We start from the raw sequence: 21,743 nt of genomic DNA on the forward strand, positions 1-21,743 counted from the left end.
CGTGACTCTGACAGTCATGGATTAAGACTGTCCGCAGGTTCTGAAATTACTTTGCCTACATATGCCAGCATGTTTTGGAAGTAATCCCAATTGACTTTCACAGGTAGAGATTCCTACAAGACGATAGCCCCAGCAAGGTTACTGTTTGAGTGCATCATCTAGCTTAGTGCTCTTCACAGATTGATGTGGTTGGACCATGAGTCTGTGCTGGAACAAGCACACAGTTATAGTCTGTGGAGTTCAGCACCCCCTGAGACCCTCATGGTTGGAGTTCCAAAAACACCCCTCAAGCCCCTCAACTGTTGTGACGTCTTGGGGCCAGCCAATCACAGGGCTTCCTTCAGTGACCCTCAGCCTGACGTCGGGGGGCCAGCCAATCACAGTGCTTCCTTCCGTGACCCCTCAGCCTGACATCTGGGGGCCAGCCAACCAGCTTCCTTCCGTGACCCCTCAGCCTGACATCTGAGGGCCAACCAATCAGCTTCCTTCACTGACCCCCTCACAAGGCCACAACCTGGCACATATGCCAAGAACAAGTTCTGTGCTTGAAGTTATATCAGAGACTTTATATAGTTCATAAGTATGTGTGTAATCTATTTTCAAACCTTAAAGGGTCTGAACCACGCCTGAATTCAGACACTGTGCCTGAGAACTGTGAGCCCTGAGGTGGGGTGTGGTAGGCCCAGAGGCACGGTGAAGGACACAGCTGAGGAGATGAGCTTGCTGGGTCAAGGCAGGCCATCGGGGGCTCTAGGTGGTGGAAATGAGATGTCGCAGGTGATGCTGAAAAGTCAGGAAGAGTATCGGTTGAGACCGTTACATCAACACATTTCACAGGAACTTTCTTGGGCTGGTTCAGTCTAAGGATGCGTGTCACCACCTTTCACTGCACTACAAATGGCACTTAGCAGGGAGGGGGGGGGTAGGGTGTAGATGCGTGTGTGTGAGTGTTAGTGTGTTGCGGTGCAACCATTCTAGTCTTCCATTATTGCTGATGAAAAGAAGTTCTGCGCGTTTGTGTGTGTGAGGTATGGCACTTGGGCGTGTGTGTGTGGTTATGACTCCTAAAGGTACTTGAGTGTGCCGGGGTTTTGAGGGGTGGACTGGTATAGACTGGTGCGCCTGATTTCTATTGTCTCTTGTTTTCATCATCATATCGGATGAAAAGGTGTACAAAGCAAACCATACATGATCCTTTTGGAGCCTCTTTTTTCTTCACAACCTCAATAACAGGCCTGACAGACACCATAAGTGTCTACAGCTGAGGTAAAGTCTATGCACCCATGACCTACAAACTGGTTGAAATATCAATGCTGAAGACAGGTGCATCCTGCTGTCAGTCTTGCTGACTTACAGTGATGGTTCCTCTGTGTCACTAGGCTATCACACAGCTCATGAGCTCAGTGACATGGTGGCCTATGTAAACACAGAAAGTGAAAGTGGATATGCCATTCATGTTCTCCTTTGGATGCTGTCCCTGTCCAGTGAACCAGTGTCCTGAACGAAGAAGAGGATTGGCAAAGTAGCCTAGTGTCCCGGCAGTGCGTGGGTGGTGGGGGCCACGGTAGGCTACCCCATACCCCTCCGATTTGGTGGTGGTCAGTGGTTGTATGGAGTGTACTTGATCCCCCTGGTGCGCTCAACCGCGCATGCCCAGTGCGACGACGCCGCGGCTCCATGTGTATGTGAGGCGCATTATTTGGCAACCGAGGCGGCAGCAGGGGAGGGCTGTGGAGAGACAGGGTATCCCCGGGATTTTTTCTAAATCGAATTATCGGACTTAATTGTCATCCAGAATTGCACGTAAGGTCTTCGGAGGAGAGGATCGGTGTCACATCGACTCAGTAAGTCAACAAAGATGCCGCCGAAGTTTGGTGGGAGGGCGATTGAAAGAATCCATTTTTATTCGGGACTTATCGAAAGCCAGCGCTTCCTCCACCTATCTGCGTCTGCGACGGCGGAGTAATGGGTTGTTTGAAAGTAGCCAATGCACTTTTCCGCAGAGCAAAAAACAATCTTCGAGGAAGAGGACAGGGTAGTTGAGAGTCAGCACGATTCATTGGATGCTCGATTAAATGGAAGTTGCTCCATCAATTATGTGTGGTGGGGAGGATTTAGGAAGTCTCTCAAAGGAATACTTTGATGTTTTGTGTCACGCTACCTACATAATCAGAACTAGCTCCGATGACTGAACCCTAGTGTCTGGGTGGATAACATGACGATACGAGTGTCCGTGGGAGTTGGAATTCTTTAGAGACAGCACACACTTACCCCTTTGTCAATTTTGGAATTCAATAACCACGCATCCCCACGAACACCACCATTCAACTGGAATTTAATAAGTAATTGTGTATATGTGGTCGATGTATTTTTTTTTTCTTCGGTCGATGTTCAAAGTTTAAATTTTCCGCTGATTCCCCCCCTCTTCGAACGCGAGGTAACGCTAGCAAGTTAGCTTGCTAACGTTTCAGCCTATGATTGGCTTGACCCGAGGTGCGGGAGCCAGGTCGCTGTTGTTATTTCAAAACGGAGGAAAGTTCATAACTTAGACGGAATGTTTTATTATTTGAGGCCGCGGTAGTTTAACCGTTTCACATGTAAATGTATGCGTTGTGTCAAGGATCATAGGTGATCACCGTTACCCATTTCGCAGCTAACGTTAGTTTGTCAGGTAGCGTTGCTAGCTAATGATAAATGGTCATTATGATGGCTTGCTGAAATGTCTTACGAGCTAGTGGTAATATGTTTTATTATTGTTGTTAATAGACCTGTCTTTCAACTTATTGGAGATGGCGGGATGTGTTGTAGGTGGATCGTTAAAAGCCGGTTTTTATCATGTATACTTTGAAGACATGGTCGCATGTTTGGATTTTTTTTATGTTTTAGTGGGGGTCAATCGGTGTGTAATAATGGTGGACGTTGTGCCTTGGTTTGAGCCCCCAGTCGTGGCATTTAACCCGACAGGCTGCCAATTTCCTACTATATCACAGTAAAAGTCCTAGTAATCTTCCTTATTTGCGAGGCTACCATCCTCTTCCTCATCTTAAAGCCGTACACACTGAATACACGACATGCTTCACAGCTGCATTTCCAGTGGATGCTTGTTGGTTCTGAGGGCGAGTTTGAAGTATGCAGGGGCATCATCAGATATCAGCAGCAGAAAATGCGTAGCCTACTGAATAGTTTTACATACTGAGTGATGTTTGCAGATTAAGTTATGTCTTGGTTCAGTGTAATCTACCAGCAAGTTTGCACTGTGAAGCAGTCAAAAAGGCCTTTTAATAGCATATATTCTACAACAAGTAGTTTTTAGATACAAGTTTATTTTACAAAAGGTTGTCATTTTCTTTTCGAAGAAAAGGTTTCATTTTCTTGTCGAATTTTGAATTAGAATGACCACTTGTATGTACCAAAGCATAGCACTGCAAAGCAACCATACTGTCTGGACCTAAAGAAATGCATTCTTGCATGAACTAGCAGTCTTCAGCATTATCACTTTGAGATTAGCTATGTGGGTACCTGTGACATTCGCTGACTCAGGAAAACTATTAGAAGTGATCTTTTACAGGTAATTCAGACTGGCTTCAACGTCACATGTCCTGTGGTTATTACGAGACTTCTCTCTGTTGGCCCTCTGAGTGGAGGATGCCCGAGTACTGCAAATAAGTGTACTGGCTTGACCTCGGGGCTACTAAGTCCATTAGTAGATCTAAAGTCCACTGTTCCTGGGATGGTCCGGAGAAAGAACAGGTCACCAGGTACTAGGCTAAATATGGCTGAGCAGGCTCTTGCTAAACTGGGTTGAATGGCCGTTAAGAACTCAGTTGGCTAAGAGAGCTTTAAGTATAAGTATATATACTCTTTTGATCCCGTGAGGGAAATTTGGTCTCTGCATTTATCCCAATCTGTGAATTAGTGAAACACGGTGAACACCCAGTGAGGTGAAGCACACACTAATCCCGGCGCAGTGAGCTGTCTGCAACAACAGCGGCGCTCGGGGAGCAGTGAAGGGTTAGGTGCCTTGCTCAAGGGCACTTCAGCCGTGCCTACTGGTCGGGGTTCGAACTGGCATCCCTCCGGTTACAAGTCCGAAGCGCTAACCAGTAGGCCATGGCTGCCCCAATAATGTTTGTTTTAGTTTCTTGTTTGGTTATTTTGTGTAGCCGTACTCACCCTGGTGCAAGTGTGATGCATTCTTATTCTTAATTCTTAAATCTTAATTCTTAAATCCATAGCAGTTTTTTGGGAGGAAGATGTAATCAATGTTTGTGCTATCTTGGAGTAGTACCCATTGTTTTAGAGGATTGAGTCTCTTGTTGCACAAGCTGAAGTACTGGATCAGTTTGGATGAGGGCGGACATTAACTGAAATGAGAACCAAATACCATCTGCATTGAAACTCCCCATTCTGGAGCTGACTTGCGGGCATTCTAGAATGGATGACCGATTGTTGCCCTGAACAATGGGCCAGGGGCTTCTTTGTAGGGTCTTGTCATGGTGGCTTTGATGAAGCCATCATAGAGAGCTGAGTAATGCTGTTAGGAACCCACTGGCCTCTACAAAATGCCTGACTGGGAGAGGGAGTGGGAAGGGCCAAATCCTTACCTCGGAACTGGTTCAACAGCTGTGAGTGACGGGGCCCCTGTAGCTCTATGCTAATTTAGCCAGTACCTCCCCTCACGTGTGTGTGTGTGTGTGTGTGAGGGCCAGCTATATCTGCTGTAACCTGCGTGGGCTGGGGCCACAACTTAACACTATTATAGAGGTGCAGTGTGTCACTGTCGAATTGGGAGAGCTTTGACCTTATTGTGTCTAAACCTGCCGTGTGTGTATTGGGTGTGACCATTTGTGCTGTGTCATCAGGCTCCATGTTCCTCCCAAGTGGCTGATGGGAAAATTAATCAGGGTGGTGCAGTGTTTCCCCTTGCAGGGCTTCCTGTCGGACACACATCTTCTCAGCCGTGTGTGTGTGTGTGTGTTTTTCAGGGTTTTGCTCTTTATACAGGTCTCGAGTGTGAGTGAAATCCCTTGTCATAATGGACTCTTGGCTGTGATATGGCCCTGATTTGGCCCAGATCTGACTCTAATATGGCCCTGTTCTTCTGTGGCTTGGGAAGATTACTGTAAGGATTGGAGCTTTCTAGGAGTGTGGTTGAGGTGGGTGTTTTGGGAGGGGGTTGGTGTTTGTGTGTTCGTGGGGGTTACATTGTATTATTGGTGTGTGCTTCGAGGGGTGGACAGACTGGTCTATTTGTTAATAGATGGACCCATGGAACACTTGGCCTAATTACACTGTAAAGCGGCGCACACAGGCCCTCCTCCTCTGGCTCTGCTATCTGAATGGGACTCCTCTTGGTCTCGACGGTCAGGTGACAGACAGTTATGTTTTTCTCAAGCTTCACATATGCTAACCTACTGTAACACGTAATGAAACCCATGCCCTCAGTTTCTCAGTTTGCCTCTCATACCCCTGATTGGAGGCAGTGTTAAGGAGGAGGACATGGCCTATGCTTGCTGGACTCCGTGGTGGTGGAGGAGGAGGAGGAGTGGTCTTTCTCTCAAAACCCTGTTAATTGAATAATGTTAGCTAGCACACAGAAAATGTAGGCCTAAGTGATAAGGTATATGCTACAACAACAGTCCATCATAATCATCGTCATTTGTTTGTTTGATTGTTTTGTGTGGGCTAGGTGTAGCTGAGGGTGTAGCTGTAGTTGGGGGCTGTGGTTGACCTTCCTCAGGCCAGTGTAGTCATCAGGGTTTGATTGGCTTTTCTGTAGAACCTTTTCTCTCCTAGCTCGCTCCCCATAGGTCCAAGTTGCCCACGACCTTTGACCTGGCCTAGGCACAGTAAGCTCCTTCGAGAGCCTCTCCAGATGGGTGCTTAGTGCTTACTAACAAAGGCTGTCAGCAGATTAGCCTCACTGGCAGGTAGGCACACACCTGATAATGTTAGGTGCCCCTTAGGGCTGGGCGATATGGACCAAAACTGATATCCCAATATTTTGGGGCTGATTGGCAGTATGTGAAGTGTTTTTCGTATTCACTCAACATGACACTTATGACAACACAACCAGCTTTAATTAGACTGATTTCAGAATGCTCTAACACAGCTGTGCAAAAAAGTGTAAACAATAACATATAGGCCTACCAATACCAACAGGCATAGGCTACAGCTGCTCTGATAAAGCTGTGCAAATAACAAAAGACCAATAGGTCGACCCTGACTGACAACACATACCTACGTTGGTTGTACTGCACAAAGTAGCCTACTGCAAAAAAGTTTTCCTGTCACACAATGCAGTTTTTTTCCCCGTAAGGGTTTGATGGGGCCTAGATGACAAGCAAATTTATGATGGCCTAGACATGTGTGACTTGCTATCGATAACAATTAAATAGTTTTAAACAATTAGGCTACTTAAACACTGTAACTGAGTCACTCACCAAGATTGTGGTAGACACTACCATCATTTTGTATACGTTCATTAGCATTTTTGCATGTTCCGGTTCGTAAGAAAAAATCCCTATGCACGAATGAATAGGCTTTCGGGAATCATAAAAAATGATGCCTAACTGCTCACGAGTCCCTGTGTGCATAACCTTTTAATAAAATCAGCGTGTAGGTTGTCTCCCTGACTGAGGACTTAAGATCTGCTATATCGCTAAAGAAACGCAAGCACCAACCCGGAAGTGTATTTAAATTAGCTATGTACCAAAAATTATATTTTACTGTGACTCGAAGAGCTGTAAACATTGTTGTAACTTAAGGCTGCGTGTACAAAACCACTTGGAGCTTCAGTGGATTTTTGATTTCAACGGTCTAACCGTTGATGTGCCGACGGAAATAGGGCCAGCCCAGCACCAACCTCCGATCACGGTAAACAATATCTAACTCCATGTCCGTCATGTTTGAAAGTTTGTAGTCCTGTGAGGGAGAACCTGCACACGCAAGGGGCGCAGTTGAGCAGAGCTGCGGTTGTCTGAATGGTGAATCTCAGCTTCATGTCTTGTGTGAGGTGTTCCACCTTGGGTGCGCTCTGGACAAGCAGATAGTGACCCCTTCTCAGCCCCTTTAATGGCCTCTGCTTGGTAATGATTTGCAGACTTGCGTCAGTCTTTCATCTTCGAGACGTGTTGGTGTGTCGGTATGGTGGGCCGGGCCCTCTCCTCTTCCAGCCACTGACGGGCAGATTCTTCAGCCACTCCGTCGTAAATGATTATGATTTGTCTGAGGTTTATGAGCCACTTATATTTTACCAGCATGTGGCTGGTGCTAATTTTGGTCCCTGACGGTGGGACGATTGGCCTTCTCCACTGTGTCTTGAAGTGGGAGTTGTGGTGGTTAGGAAGTGCCTTCTCAGTTGTTCAGGTTCTGTGATCAGGGCTGGGTGAGTGTGCTGCGTGGATCAAAGGCCTGACCAGAGAGGCCTGACTAGAAAGGCCTGACTGTTTGCCATGGTTTCTGCTTAACCGTAACATGGAGACAGCAGATAAATGTCGACCACGTCCACAACACTTACTGACCAATGAAAGGCACTCCTCAGAGGTTCTCCTGGAAGGGCATGGCGTCCCATTGGCTGTGGCTCGCCAGCTGGGAGGAGTTTGGCGTGAACTGTGCTTGAGTGGTGGTGGTGTTTCACTGTGTGGGTGAGAGAGTTCATCCTCATCTAGCCAGTCTTGCTCTCCTTTGCTGACACACACACACACACACACACACACACGTTATGCACATGCATGTAGGCCATACGCCGCTATTCTGTAGTTAGAGAATGGGTGCTGTCGTGCTGAACACAGCCTCCGTTGTGTTGCCTTTGTGTAACACTTCAATTCTGAGAACCTTGGTTCATAATCTGTGTGTGTGTGTGCGCGTTTGTGTGCGCGCACATGTTGGTGTTTGTGAGTGGATGTGGGGGAGGGGTAAAGGCAGTGTTCCCTATATCCGTGCATGCAAAGACACACTCAGGCATGCACTTATACATACATACACACACACACACACACACACAGAGAGAGAGAGTGCCAAGTTAAACCCCTGTAGGGTAGGTCATTACATCAGCTTCTATAAATAATCTGTGTGGAAACGCTTCCGCTGGCCACATACATGCACGTTGCACGCACACGGGCACATACATACATACATACATGCATCACCACTAGGCATCTTTATTTATCTTTATTCTCATGGTCGTACATAAGAACACATGCGTACAAATAGACACCACTACATCTTGTTGCATCTTTATCCTCATCATCGTACACAAGAACACGTATGGAACACACTTGGAACACTGAGTGCACACAGCCACACATATGCAACACCAAACTGTAACTTCAGAACTTAACAGCTAGACACACACCACCTCATCGTGTTTCAAGACGCACCTCAGGGCAGTGAATCATCCTTCCCATCTTCCTCTCCTCTCCTTCCTCCCATCTCCTCCTGTTATCCTCTCCCTCTCCTCTCCTCTCCTCTCCTCTCGATTGCCCTAGGTAGACTGGCAGGGCAGGGAAGCCTGAGAGCTTTGCCATGTGTGCTGACTCCTGTCCTGTTGCTGCTTCTCTATGGCTCCCAGGTCGTAACACACACACACACACACACACACACACACACACACACACACACACACACATGCGTGCCCTCTGAGGGTGGCAGGGGGATGGCAGCGGGTGTGTCCACTGCTGCGGGAGCTGGATTGAGTATAGTGGACTGAGCAGGAGATCTCGGTGGGAATGAGGTTGCTTCACTGTTGGACACCCTGAGACTGTCCTTGGAGCTGCTGGTCCTAGTGCTGCTCAAATAAAATCACTGGAGCCTACAGCCTCTTGGGGCTCAGTGCTTAGTGCCTACTGATTTCTAAATATCTGTCCTCTGTGATGAAGTGTCAGACCCAGGGATGGCCAGAAGTGGAGGTGACCGGCTTGCTTGCTTCTGTGTGTGAGGGAGAGAGAGATTCTCCTGACATTGAATTCATGTCCACAATCACATTTTCGACCTACCAGTTTGGCCCAGAGGAGAACCTGGTTCATTAATAAGTGTGAATTTAAAATGCCAGCATGTTGTCACTTTTCAGGCAGAGATCGGCCAAGTTTGAAGCTACTAGATCAGTAGAGTTTGAGATGGTTCTAAAGAATCTTTGGTAGGGTCAGAGTCGTAGATCTCTATTAGGTGTTGCCACCTGACGTCGTAAAGTGGGTGGCAGCCATGTTGGAAGTATGCAAAAGAGAACGTAATGTAAACCCTATTAGAAAATCAGTTTCTGGATTAGTATAACTTCTATTACTATTAAATACTTTCTTTGATCAAAAATGGTATGTTACTGTTATATAGCCCTCCACAGTTGCCATAATAGTCCAGACAAAATAAAGATATGCAGTTTAACAGATTATTCATTATCAAGGAGAGCAAACTTTTAAACTGACTGAGGAGCGGAGCAGTCAGTTAGACAGACATTGATGTCCGTGGCAAAATCGAGCCTAGAATGAACCAGTTAGTTTTAGCTTTTCCTTGAATAGGCTAATTAGGCTATTATTCTATCCAATTTGAGTCATATATTCCCTCGCACTAGTTAAAATAGTACACGGTTACCCTAATCGTCCAGACAGGGATAGGCTACGCATGTTAAATTGCCAGTCAAGGAGAGCAAACAAACAGAGTGTGCCTATCCAAAACATTTGTGGCTTGATCAATAGAGTTCTGTTGCCATAGTGGCAGTCTGAAACATACCTCAGGTCAGTCTGTCTCTCTTTTCTTTCTTTTGTTTGGGTTCTGTCTTTTCTTTCTTTTGTTTGTTTGGGTTCTGTTGGTATGGGATCATCATATGCAGTTAGGCATATGCATGTAGCATGTTACCTGTCCATACAGAATCCGTTAAATATGCCCTTGTGTCATGTGTCTTATTCAATTTAGTAGAACAACATGAGTGACGGAGAGAACATAGAAACAGGGCATCCAGCAGAAGTCCTGCTCAATACACTGCGCCGCACCACAGTGTACAGCACTGCTTGGCTTGGGTCCAGTTAGGGCATTCTGATTGAAGACAAAGTCATCAAACTGATTTTGTCGCTGATGCTCTCATGTCGCATGCAGTTAACACGTCTGAGATCAGTGGAGAGCTGAGCTGGTGTCATTAGGTTCTTAGGCTAAAACTGATCTGAGGTCAGAAGAGAGGAGAGAGTGAGTGCTGCGTTGGGTAAAAAAAACAGCAGCAGATTGATAGATGAACCAGTGTTTCCAACAGAATTGGATTCAATTTGTGGCGGTAGCTGACTTGGACAACGGGGGATCGTCTTGGTAGTGTATAGGTCTAATTGAGTGCCTGTCACTTGAGGGAACCCTTGCAAATTGCCATTGTAACACAGTTTGTTGTGTGGATGCAATTCATAACGTTTTCTACATAGGTAAAATAAAGGTTCGTACTTCTCCTTGGGACAAGCACTTTTGAGTTTTGGAAAACACTTTTCCATTTACATCGGGATTTTGCAAACATTCAGTGTCGGAGTCAATAAAATGAGACCTTCAACGAAATTGACAAGCAGCTGTAAGTAGGCTAAGCATGCTAAATTCGGCATCCAAACAGTATTCTAACGTTAGCTTTGAGATACTGCTTGATTGCATAACTTCGTTTAGTCTCTTCAATGTAGCCTACTATGTTGTGATAAGATCTTAGCAGAGTTAACTTCAATGCAGCAGTTTTGAACAAATTTGTGCAGCATGGTCACGATGCTAAGCGGATTTAATAGCAATTTAGCCAGACGTCTTCTATGCAATGCTTCTATGTGGCAACAACAATCCTTCAACAATCGTGAATATTTTGTTAAATGCACATGCAGAGGAGGGGCAGCAGGCTACGAGAGAGAGCGGGGCGGGGCAAGGAAAGGCTGCGTGCATAAAAAGCGCAGCTAAATGGCAATGCAAGGATTTTATCTTATTTTATCTTAAACATAGAATATTTATGTGTGGCGGCCGATTTTGATTTTGTGGCGCCCCGCCACAGATTAGTCAATGTATGGGAAACACTGTGAACTGATCTGAGGTCAGTTTGGGATCAAGTAATGTCTCACTGCCAGTGCTTTTGGTTGGGATCAAAGACTGTATATATACAGTCTATGGTTGGGATCCTCTTCTGGCTGTGTATAGTGTGTGGGTGATTGACAAGTTCAGAGTGGCTGAACTTTGTCATCTCTCTTGTGTGGTGACCCTCTGTGTTGAAGCACCTCTCGAAGATGGGGTCAAGCACTAGGTACCGCCAGGTTTTCACACACTCTGCCCAGAAGGCTGCTAAGGACCAGGGCTGGGTTTGAGCTCTCTGCACTCCACAGCTGAGCACAAAAGAAGTCATTACGGAATCAAATTGTACAATTAGGGGCACTGATGGCATTAGTCTCGGCTTATCAGTGCGGTCAAGCCAAGACCTCAACCGACCCAGTATGTGAAGTAGGGTTGCAAAGGGGTGGAAAATTTCCGGTAAATTTCCGGAAACTTACCATGGGAAGTTAGGCTGTGGAATTTTGGAAATATTCCAAACTGGAAACTTTAATGGAATTAAAGGAAATTATGGGAATTAATGGGAATTTATGGGAATTAACTGGGAATTTTGGGTAATTCATACAAACTGTTTCATATACAAACATTAACATTTTGTTTCGTAATAAGCAATATGATTTGTATGTTCCTATTTTAAACAGCTTAGCATACAAAGCTAGCTAGCATCCTTCTTGGGAATCCCATTCTCTGTCTATTGTTAACTAGCGTGCTAAACTAGCAACACTGAACTGCCCAAGATACACCACACCACTCAACAACAAAATCCTATTGGTTGGAACATTTTTTTCCCATGCACATGAACGCATGTGAGACATAAGATTCCTTTATGTCTAGCCTATGCTAAATTGCTGTGTGCATGTGACTGACTGATGTGCAGGGTAGAAATTCGACTGAAATTGCATTAAATCAGGTTGTTTTAACTAATATGCTGCAAGATGGGGTTTTGTCCACTACATTTAAGTTCCCTGTTATAGACTAACTTGCCATATTAAAAATTCCCAGTTTATTCCCATTAATTCCCGTTTATTCCTGTTAATTCCCATATTTTACCGTTAATTCCCATGGAAAGTTTCCAACTTTGAAAATTTCTGGAATTTTGCAACCCTAATGTGAAGTAGCCTTTTACGTTATGGAGTATGGAGTTTAAGTATGTGTGAGAGGCCTACAGTATTGCAGTGGATTTTATGGCCAGTGCAGTATGGAGTTTAACGACTCCTACACACAGTTGCGTGTGTTGCAGTGCTGGAGACTCATCTCGTTCACTTTACATGGGCTTACTTCATCCGTTGCGTCGCGTTGCTCCCGTCGCTCGCGTTGAGAAGTTCATCTTTGGCTGCACCGACGGACGGCACCAGCCAATCAAATTATGAACAAGCGACATTAGACTGCACCAGCCAATCAAATTACGGTTATACCTTAAGTCATTTGCATAGCTACAGTCGGGAACACCCACTGGCATGCGTTGATGGAACGCAACTGTGTGTGGAAGCCGTAACAGTGCGTACACACAGTTGCGTTGTCACCGCATACCAGTGGGTGATCCTGACAGACGGGGGGTGTGTAGCCTTGAAGTATAACCGTAATTTGATTGGCTGGTGCCTTCCGTTGCTGTCCATCTGTTAAGTGAAAGTTTAACTTTTTTCAACTTTTCGATGGAGGTGACACAACGGACCCACAATTCAGTTCGGTAATGGATCACATAAGCCCATGTAAAATGAACAAGATGCGTCTCCAGCACTGCACGCAACGCAACTGTGTGTAGGCACCGTCAGTATGTGAAATAGGCCTGCAGTATTGCAGTGGATTATGTGGCCAGTGCAGTAAGGTATGGGTTAGAAGTGAGGTATGTGTAGTATTCCATGCGACTCCAGTGTGTGTACTGAGACAGCCCTCCTCTGTGGTACTAGTGTGTGCCTCTGGGTCTGATCCTGGGCCTGTGAGCAGATGAGGGCTGCTGCAGTGTGGCTACTGGCTTCTCTGTCCATCTTCCAGCAGAGGGCTCAGCCAGTCCAGCCTTGTGCTCAGTCCAGCTGTGTGCTCAGTCCGAGCACTCGGGACACGTCCCTGACCTGAGAGCTTCACTCATACCTGGCTGGCTTCTACCTTGGGTTTCCCTTCTTTTTGTTGACGTGACTGCACTCTTCACTTCACTTTACTCTCTCTCTTTTTTTTTTCTCTCTCTCTCTCTCTCCATCTTTCTCTTTCTCTCACCCTTTCTCTCTCTCTCTCCATCTCTCTCTCTCTCTCTCTCTCCATCTTTCTCTTTCTCTCACCCTTTCTCTCTTTCTCTATCTCTCTCTCTCTCTCTGTCTCTCTCCCCCTCTTCATAGCTCTCTCTCACCCTTCTCTCTTTCTCTGTCTATCTGTCTTTTTTTCTCTCTTTCTCTCTGTCTTGTTTCTCCCCCTCTCTATCTCTCACCATTCTCTTTTTCTCTCTCTCTATGTGCCCCTTTTTCTCCTTCCCTCTCTTTTTCCCTTGGGGATCTCTATCTATCTATCTATCTATCTATCTATCTATCTATCTATCTATCTATTTTCTCTAGTGTGTAGGCTGAGGTCTGTTAAGAGGTTGCCATATCATCAGGGTTATTACACAGAAGGGGATCCAAAATCCTACTGCTAGACAAACTCACTTGCATGAGCCAACACATAAAACATTACAGTTTATCTTTACTGTAGGATAAATCTTTTTTCTGCACACACACACACACACACACACACACACACACACACACACACACACACACACTCAAACAAAAGGGAAAACCTAAAACGGCATAAATAAATTCAATAACCAAGCCAATTATCAGGATAATGAATCCATTTATTTATGTGTAGTCTATTTGACAAAGCAAAGACTAAGATTTGAGCCACTTCTCCTATATATACCCTAGGGTCAAACTAGTAACACACACACACACACACCTGAGGCATCTGTTGGGGATTGCACACACACACACACCCCTGAGGTATCTGTTGGGCATGAGGGGTGGATCAGGTACAGTAACACATATAATGCTGCCATAGAGGGCCTCAGCCTCCACAAGTCTCAACACAGAGTTCACGGTTCAACACACACGCGCACAGACACACACACACACTCATGCACATTTACGCAGACAAAAAACATACACAAAGCCTCATTCCTTCACAGTGCAGAGTAGGGTGTGTGAGTGTGTGCAGCACGTGGCATTTAAGAGTGACACAGCTGAAACAGATGGCCCCTTCATATTTTGCCCTGGTGACGGACAGCACAGGCCGCCCTTGTTGGAGGGTCGCTCTCTTAGAGTGACGTGTGTGTGTGTGTGTGTGCCCATTTAACACGGCTGGCCTCTGCCCTGTATCGCCCTTTGAAGGCTGAGCTGGTGGTAGCGAAGGTGAGATTCAGGGAGCATGTGTGTCAGTGTCTTTCTGTGAATTTGTGTACATGCCTGTGTGTAAGCGTGTATGAGTCCTGGTATGTGTGTGTGTGTGGGCGTGCGCGTATGTGTTGGGGTGTGTGTGCGTGCGTCTTTGTGTGTGTGGGAGGGGGGTCATCGGCCTCCATATTAGCTGCTCCTCCTCCTGCTGCTGCTCTCTGCCCTGGCACAACCAGGCTCCTAAGATGGCCGCCTCACACACTGTCTCTCTCTCTCTCTCTCTCTCTCTCTCCGTACCCACTCCGCACTCGCCACCCCTCCCCCACCCTCTGTGTGTGTGCGCTTGAGTGTGTGTGTGTGTGTGTGTGTGTGTCAGCACACTCATTTCTCTGGGTGTGTGTGTTTCAGTGTTTGAGTGAGGGTGACCTCACTTTATCCGCTGTGTGTGTGTGTGTGTTTTAGTGTATTAAAGAAGACTTGTCACTTTGTGTGTGTGTGTGTGTGTGTGTGTGTGTGTTTTCGTGTATTAAAGAAGACTTGTCACCTTGTGTGTGTGTGTTCTTGTGTATTGAAGTTGAGTTTGTGTGTGTACATGTGCGTGTGTGTTTATTTGTGTTATTTATGTGTGTGTGCGTGTGTGTTTATTTGTGTTATTTATGTGTGTGTGGTGTGCTTTGGTGTATTAAATACGTTTTGTGTGTGTGTGTGCGTGAGTATCTGTGTTCTTGTGTATTAAAGAAGTGGCTGTGGGTGGGGGAGTGTGTACTCGGGCGTCTCACCAAACAGTAGATTGATCTCACCAGATCACAGCAGGTTATTATGCAAATGAGCGTCTCCATAGACACCCAAAGTCCCGCCCCACAGCAGACCTGCCTGGGCTCCAGGCCTCTGGGGTTTCCCATCGGGCCCTACAGGGGCTCCAGGCACGACGACTCTAACCCCTACACACTTACGCTCACACTCAGACAGTCAGTCACACAGTCACTCACCATGGGCTCATGGTTTTTGTTGTCCAACATACTGGCCTGCACAGTTGAGGCATGCACAGTTAGTGCCATTGTAGAGTATCAGCCGGCAGTGTGGTTACAAAAGATTGGAGGCCACACCATTTCAACACGAGGAGACGTTGAACAGAACCCAACTGGTTGGTGGGCAGCCCAGTAGTGGAAGCTTCTTTCATTTTTCAGAAACCCTTTTTTAATTCTCCCTTCCTGTAACGGGTGAAGGTCGTAGTTAACCTGCCTCGGCCCCTCTCTGAGGAACGCCGCGTGATGAGAAGGGTGGATGTTGGAAGGTACTAGGGTTAGGCGAGGGTTTTTGATGGCCCAAAAAGGCCATCAAGCGTATGAGCCCCTCATGGCGGGTCCACATGGTGGGCTGTGATGGTGGAGGATATCTGGTCTGGACCAGGGCTCTGCGTCTCCAACCTTTTTTTGCCTTCTCGGAGCTACTTTAGCTAAAGGACAGTGCCTGATGGCCACTCCTGTATTAGTGGTCATGTCTGGTGCTGAGACGTGTCCTTTTTTGGGGGAGGCTGGAGATGGACGCTCTCCCCTCTAGGCACGTGAAATCTGATCACAGGGAGCCATTCTGTGGACATACACACATGGTTGTGTATGGACAACATGCCAATCTGTGTACACAAGGAAACACACACACACACAATCTCCCCGTCTGTCTCTCTATTTTATGCTCTCTCTGTCTGTCTCAAATTGAATTTATTAGGTACGCTAATACATTAGTGTTGTAAAAAGCAACAAGTTTGACGTATGAGTAGCCTATAGTTCCAGTCTTACACTGTGTCTCTGAGGGCACATTGAGTCCGTACAGGCGTTGAGTCCGTGGGGGTTTGTGAGCGCGCATTGAGAATGTGTGTATAGTATACTCTTTTGATCCCGTGAGGGAAATTTGGTCTCTGCATTTATCCCAATCTGTGAATTAGTGAAAAACGCACAGTGAACACACAGTGAGGTAATTTCCCGACGCAGTGAGCTGCCTGCTACAGCAGCGCTTGGAGACCAGTGAGGGGTTAGGTGCCTTGCTTAAGGGCACTTCACCCGTTCCTACTGGTCAGGGTTCGAACCAGCAACCCTCCGGTTACAAGTCCGAAGCCCTAACCAGTAGGCCACTGCTGCCGGCTCGTGTCTGTGAGCGTGTTGACTATGTGTCTAGTATGTTGTGTGTGAGGGTGTTGAGTGTGTGTTTGTTTCCGTGAGGAAGTGGTGTGTGTGTGTGCGCGTGTGTGCCTGTGTGAGTAAGTGTTGACTATATGTGTCTGAGTATGTTGTGTGTGTCTGTGAGGGCGTGTTGAGTATGTGTGCCCATGAGCTGGTTGAGTATGTCTGTGAGTGAGTGTGTTTGTGTGTCCATAAGGGCGTAGTAGGGTGTGTGTGTGTGTGTGTCTGTCTGTCTGTCTGTCTCTGTCTCCATGAGGCCATTAGGGTTGGGTGGGACTCAGGTGATAAGACACACACTCTGGCTCACTCTCTGATCTGAATCTAGCCAAGTCGACTCGGACACATGACACAGCTGTCACCTCTTCAAATGCCAAATAGTGCACATGCTTCAGAACAAAACAGATATTTAGGAAAAAGTTGGCAGCAGTAGAGAGCAGTAAGAAAAAGAAAGAAAAGTCTCGAAGTCTCCAGCTGACGAGTCCGAATTAGGGATGTAACGATTACCGGTATAATGGTAAACCGCGATAAAAATGTTGACGATAACAATTACCGTTTTCATTTCAAATATCATAATTATCACAGTTGATTACCATGGTGTGGAAACCGTGTGTTTAATCCTTCCCAGCTTCATCCGAGCCTGCTTTTGACATACAGTAGGCCTGGTACAATGAAACAAAAATGGTACACTACTGATTCTGATGTCTAATTGATGGATTTAACTGAGATTCCGTTAGGCTATACCTGCTTTTAAAAGGCGGAACATTTTCACCGCAAAACGTACACTGCATCATGTAGCCACAAAGTTTGTTTCGGCAGTCAGGATGTATACTATGAATGTGAATGAAAATATGTCCTCCTCCAGTAACTAGAGATGCACCGATAGATCGGCTGGTGACCGGAATTGGCCGATTTTCACGTGATTGGCCATGACCGGCGATGCCCGTCAAATGCACTTGTGCGCCGCAATTGTAACAACACCCAGCTGAGTTTGCAAAGTTTGAAGAAGCTAGCAACCAGGCCAACACTCAGGGGTGGATGTAGTGCTACAAAGAAAGCGCTAAAAGGCTACTGAGTTTTCCTATGCAGCAAACGCTGTGCTTTGCCATAGGCCTACTGCGTGGAATTTACTAAGCCGTCACTTGATTAGGCTACGTAAACATCGCTCATCACCGCCCGTCACTGCCGCTAATTGCGTGCCCACAGCTGAACCACAAGTGCTGCTGAACGGAGATAACCGATTGCAACATTAAAAAAGAATCCAAGTTCAGCGATCATAGGCTACATGATAATAAGATGTCAACAAGCAGCGACATACAGTAGCCCTAGTAGTAGTAACTCCACTTTAAAAAAAATACTCTACTGCACGTAGACTAGGGCTATGCCTTAAAATACCCTAGCAGATTGAGAAGTGGATGTCGTGAAAATGAACAAACGATAGCCTATTAGAAAGGCAAACAAACGTTAAAGTTGCTTTTGACATAGTAGTAGGGTTGGGCACCGAAACAGGGTGTTCTAATATGGCACCGGTGCTGACGCAAGCGGTAGTAACTGCATCAAATAACAACGCAGATTTCGGTGCTTAAATTGCGTTTTTTTTATTTTATTTTTTATACGAGGCATCACTGCATGTCATGCGCCATCTCTAATGTCTTGCTCTGATAGCAACACATCCAGACACAGTTATCGATAGCTAACATAAACACTGGATGTATAAACCAGAGGGGTGCACCATATAGGCCAGTGGACAGTGTTTGACAGCTTGCGTGAGCCCAGGTAGCTTACTTTAAAGCGATATCGCGAGCTCCTGTCAAAATCTAGCAGTGGGCCTAACTACACACAAGCAAAAGGCTAAGCAACAACATCAACAGTAGCCTATATGTTACACAATATCCTTGCTAATGCGCTAACTGGCATTTATTTTAAATGTTGTCAGCAAAGTTGTAAGGTGAAAACTTTATTTCATGGTGTGTTCTAAACAACATAATGGCATTATATTAATCTTTCATGTGCATGAGGCCCATATAGCATCAAAATTAATATGAAGATCATGTTAAAAGTTAGCTAGCAAAAACATAAATATGTAGGTTACATACCTGATGTCACTGAGCTGTCAAAGAGGCTACGAAACCATCTCCGTACGTTATCGCTAATTAAACTCAGCTGACTGGTGTTAGCGCATAGCCATAGTTGCTGTTAAAATGCCTAGCCTACTAGGCTAGCGCTGGGAATCTAAACACTTCAACAGCCTAACATGTTCAAAACTATTGCGTGTTATGGATTAAGACATGAAATTTCTTGAAGTATTTGGGAACACACTGAATTAACTGTTAGTCCCTGTTCCCTGTTAGATTAGCTTGCTTGCAAATTGCGTTGTCCATAACCTGGCAGTTCTATGGCAAGCGGTTTTAACATACCTTATGGCAAACCGCCTACACTGGGTAAACGTGAAAGCAGAGCTTCGTAGGAGCAATGAGATATTGATAGTAAATTGAATATAACAGTTCAATTTCATGTTCAAATTTGTCTTATCAATTAAAAAAAAGCAATTCATGCTTCAGACCATTTTAATTTAAAACATTTTAATAACAAAGTACCGGTTCAGGCACCGTTTGGCACCGGCACCGTTTTAAAAGTATCGATTTAGCACCGGTATCGGATAAAACCCAAACGATACCCAACCCTACATCGTAGCCTACAATGAAGAAAACCGATGCTCTGAATACTGAATCAGCTGTCTCTGAAAGTTTCAATAGCCTAATTGATGCATTTAACCGGAATTTAGATTTAACTTTTTCACCGCAAAACAGACGTGCGCTGTTTTCATATATGGTGGAGCACTTAATCGCTATTAGCACTTCTCTTCCCCTGTGTTTGCGTAATGGCCTACTCCCACTTTTCCCTCGCCCTCCCATAAATTCATCAATGCAAATGAAAATATGTTCCATGGTAGCATGTTTAAATGTATCATGAAAATTGTTCTTATATCTTTAGTTAGATATTGGATGTGAGAAGAAAAAAAATGGGTCAATTTAACTTAATCCATAATTTGATACTGCAGCTGAAGTTAGACTTGAAGAAGAATCTGTCTGCTCACCGGTTCCATTTTTTTAACAACCATTTCATTATTGATAAGTTGATTACATTTTTATATGTAAAAATCGGCTAAAATCGGTATCGACAGGTCAAACTCTATGAAAAATCGGAAATCAGTATCGGCCCAGAAAATTGCAATCGGTGCATCTCTACCAGTAACAATAGGCCACCTTAAAATGCACCAGAATAAAGGGATCACATCTACTCAGTAACAACTATTAGCACCCCCAGGTGAAAATCAGTTCCAGCATTCCCGGTTAACTTTTGATAAGGTTTTGCCCATATTTTTTGTAACATAGTAAACACTGTCAAACTTTTTTAAACTATTTTAGCTTGTGTAGGCCTATCAGTGCTTTCTGAACATATTGAACACACTTTTAAAAATACTGTGACAATACCGAAAACTGTGATTTTGGTCACTATAACCGTGAAGTTAAAATTTCATACCGTTACATCCCTAGTCCGAATGCAGTCAGTGTAAGAGTCCATGCCTGGGTCATCAGGTCTCATGTCTGAGGTCTCGTCCTGCCCCCGGGTCTGACAAGCCTGGATGAAGGCAGGAGTTGATGACCTCTCGGTGGTGGTAGTGTGTTGCAGGGTGTGTGTGTGTGTGTGAAGATGGATGTACAGCTTTGTGTTCATGCAAAATTTGTGTGTGTGTGCGTGCGTGCAGCTGTACTCTGTGTGACCTGAGTGTAAGCCTACTGTAATCTGCCATCCAGATGCAATGCTCCAAAAATCTGACCCATCATCGCCATGGCGAATTGGTTGGTCCACATTTTCATCTCTGCTCTGTCTGTCTGTCTCTATCTCTGTCTCTGTCTCTCTCTCTTTGTCTGTCTGTCTGTCTGTCTCTTTCTTTCTTTCTCTCTCTCTCTCTCTCTCTCTCTCTCTCTCTCTCTCTCTCTCTCTCTCTCTCTCATATATCCATTCTGTCATTCTCATCCTCTCTTTCACCACCGTGGAGCTACAGTGTTTACACAACCCGTAAATATAGAAATAGGTGAAACAAAGACAGGTCTATGCAGCAGGAGAATATGAGGCCTGTGTGTGTGTGTATGCGCACACACTCACAAGACAGAAGTCTGACTGGACTGGGTTGTTGCTGATATGCCCCTTTCAATAGGTGAGATGACATGCCCTATGGACAAACACTCATGTATTTGTGAATGTGACTGTGTGTGTTTAGGCCTCGGTTCCCTCTCCCTCCAGTGTTCACTGGGTTTCAAGCATACTTCTGGCTCCTCTCTCTTGCATCTACGTGATCCACAGTTGTGGCACATGAAGGGTTAAAGCATGTTCTTAGTCTCTCTGTTCCCCTCTCTCTCGCACGCACGCTCTCACTCTCCCTCTCCCTCCCTCTCTCACTCCCTTTCTCACACTCTCACACACACACACACACACTCCCTCTCTCCCTCACTCTCTCGCTCGCGCACACACACACTCTCTCGCTCGCTCGCTCGTGTGCACCCTCTCTCTCTCTCTCTCTCTCTGCCCCTCTCTTTCCTCTCTTTCCTCTCTTTCCCTCACGCACACACTCTCTGTTTTACACACACACACACACACACACACACACACACACACACACACACACACACACATACTGTCTCTCTTTGGCAGACTGGCTCAAACCGGTTCTGGGGAAAGTGCTTTGTGTTTCCCAGTGCATCCTGGGTAGGGTCATGTGTGTGTGTGTGTGGCTCTGTGATGTCACTCTTATGGGAGAAGGGAGGGAGAAAGGAGAGAGAGGGAGAGAGAGAAAGTCCTTGAGTCAGCTATCTTTATCAGATGAGATGGCGGTGTGTGTGTGTGTGAGGAGAGAGAGAAAGAGAGTGAGTTTGTGTGTGTGTGCGTGTGTACAAGTGAGAGTAAGTTTGGGAGGCTTTGTAACACCAGGTACTGCGACAGTACAGTCTGTGTGGTAGGTACACACACACACACACACACACACACACACACACACACACACACACACACACACACACACACACACACACCACATTGACTGTCATACTCTAATGCTGCTTATCTCGTGAAGACATAGTGTGTACACACTCATAGGAAAGTATCA

The 21,743-nt window shown here is 45.7% G+C and overlaps 1 protein-coding gene across 2 annotated transcripts in view; it reads left to right on the plus strand.

Annotated features, from left to right (window-relative positions):
- The first annotated feature begins 1,593 nt into the window (after positions 1 to 1,593).
- Positions 1,594 to 21,743, plus strand: part of LOC125291278 (transcriptional repressor p66 alpha-like) — a 39,726-nt gene continuing 19,576 nt past the window's right edge. Inside the window, exon 1 of one of the 2 annotated variants that reach the window (XM_048237961.1) lies at positions 1,594 to 1,844. The gene's annotated coding sequence lies outside the window, so the exon portion shown is untranslated. The remainder of the gene's footprint in view (positions 1,845 to 21,743) is intronic. The other variant, XM_048237967.1, reaches the window with a different exon arrangement.

This window comes from Alosa alosa, chromosome 1 (assembly GCF_017589495.1).
Source record: "Alosa alosa isolate M-15738 ecotype Scorff River chromosome 1, AALO_Geno_1.1, whole genome shotgun sequence".
Taxonomy (NCBI): Eukaryota; Metazoa; Chordata; class Actinopteri; order Clupeiformes; family Clupeidae; genus Alosa; species Alosa alosa.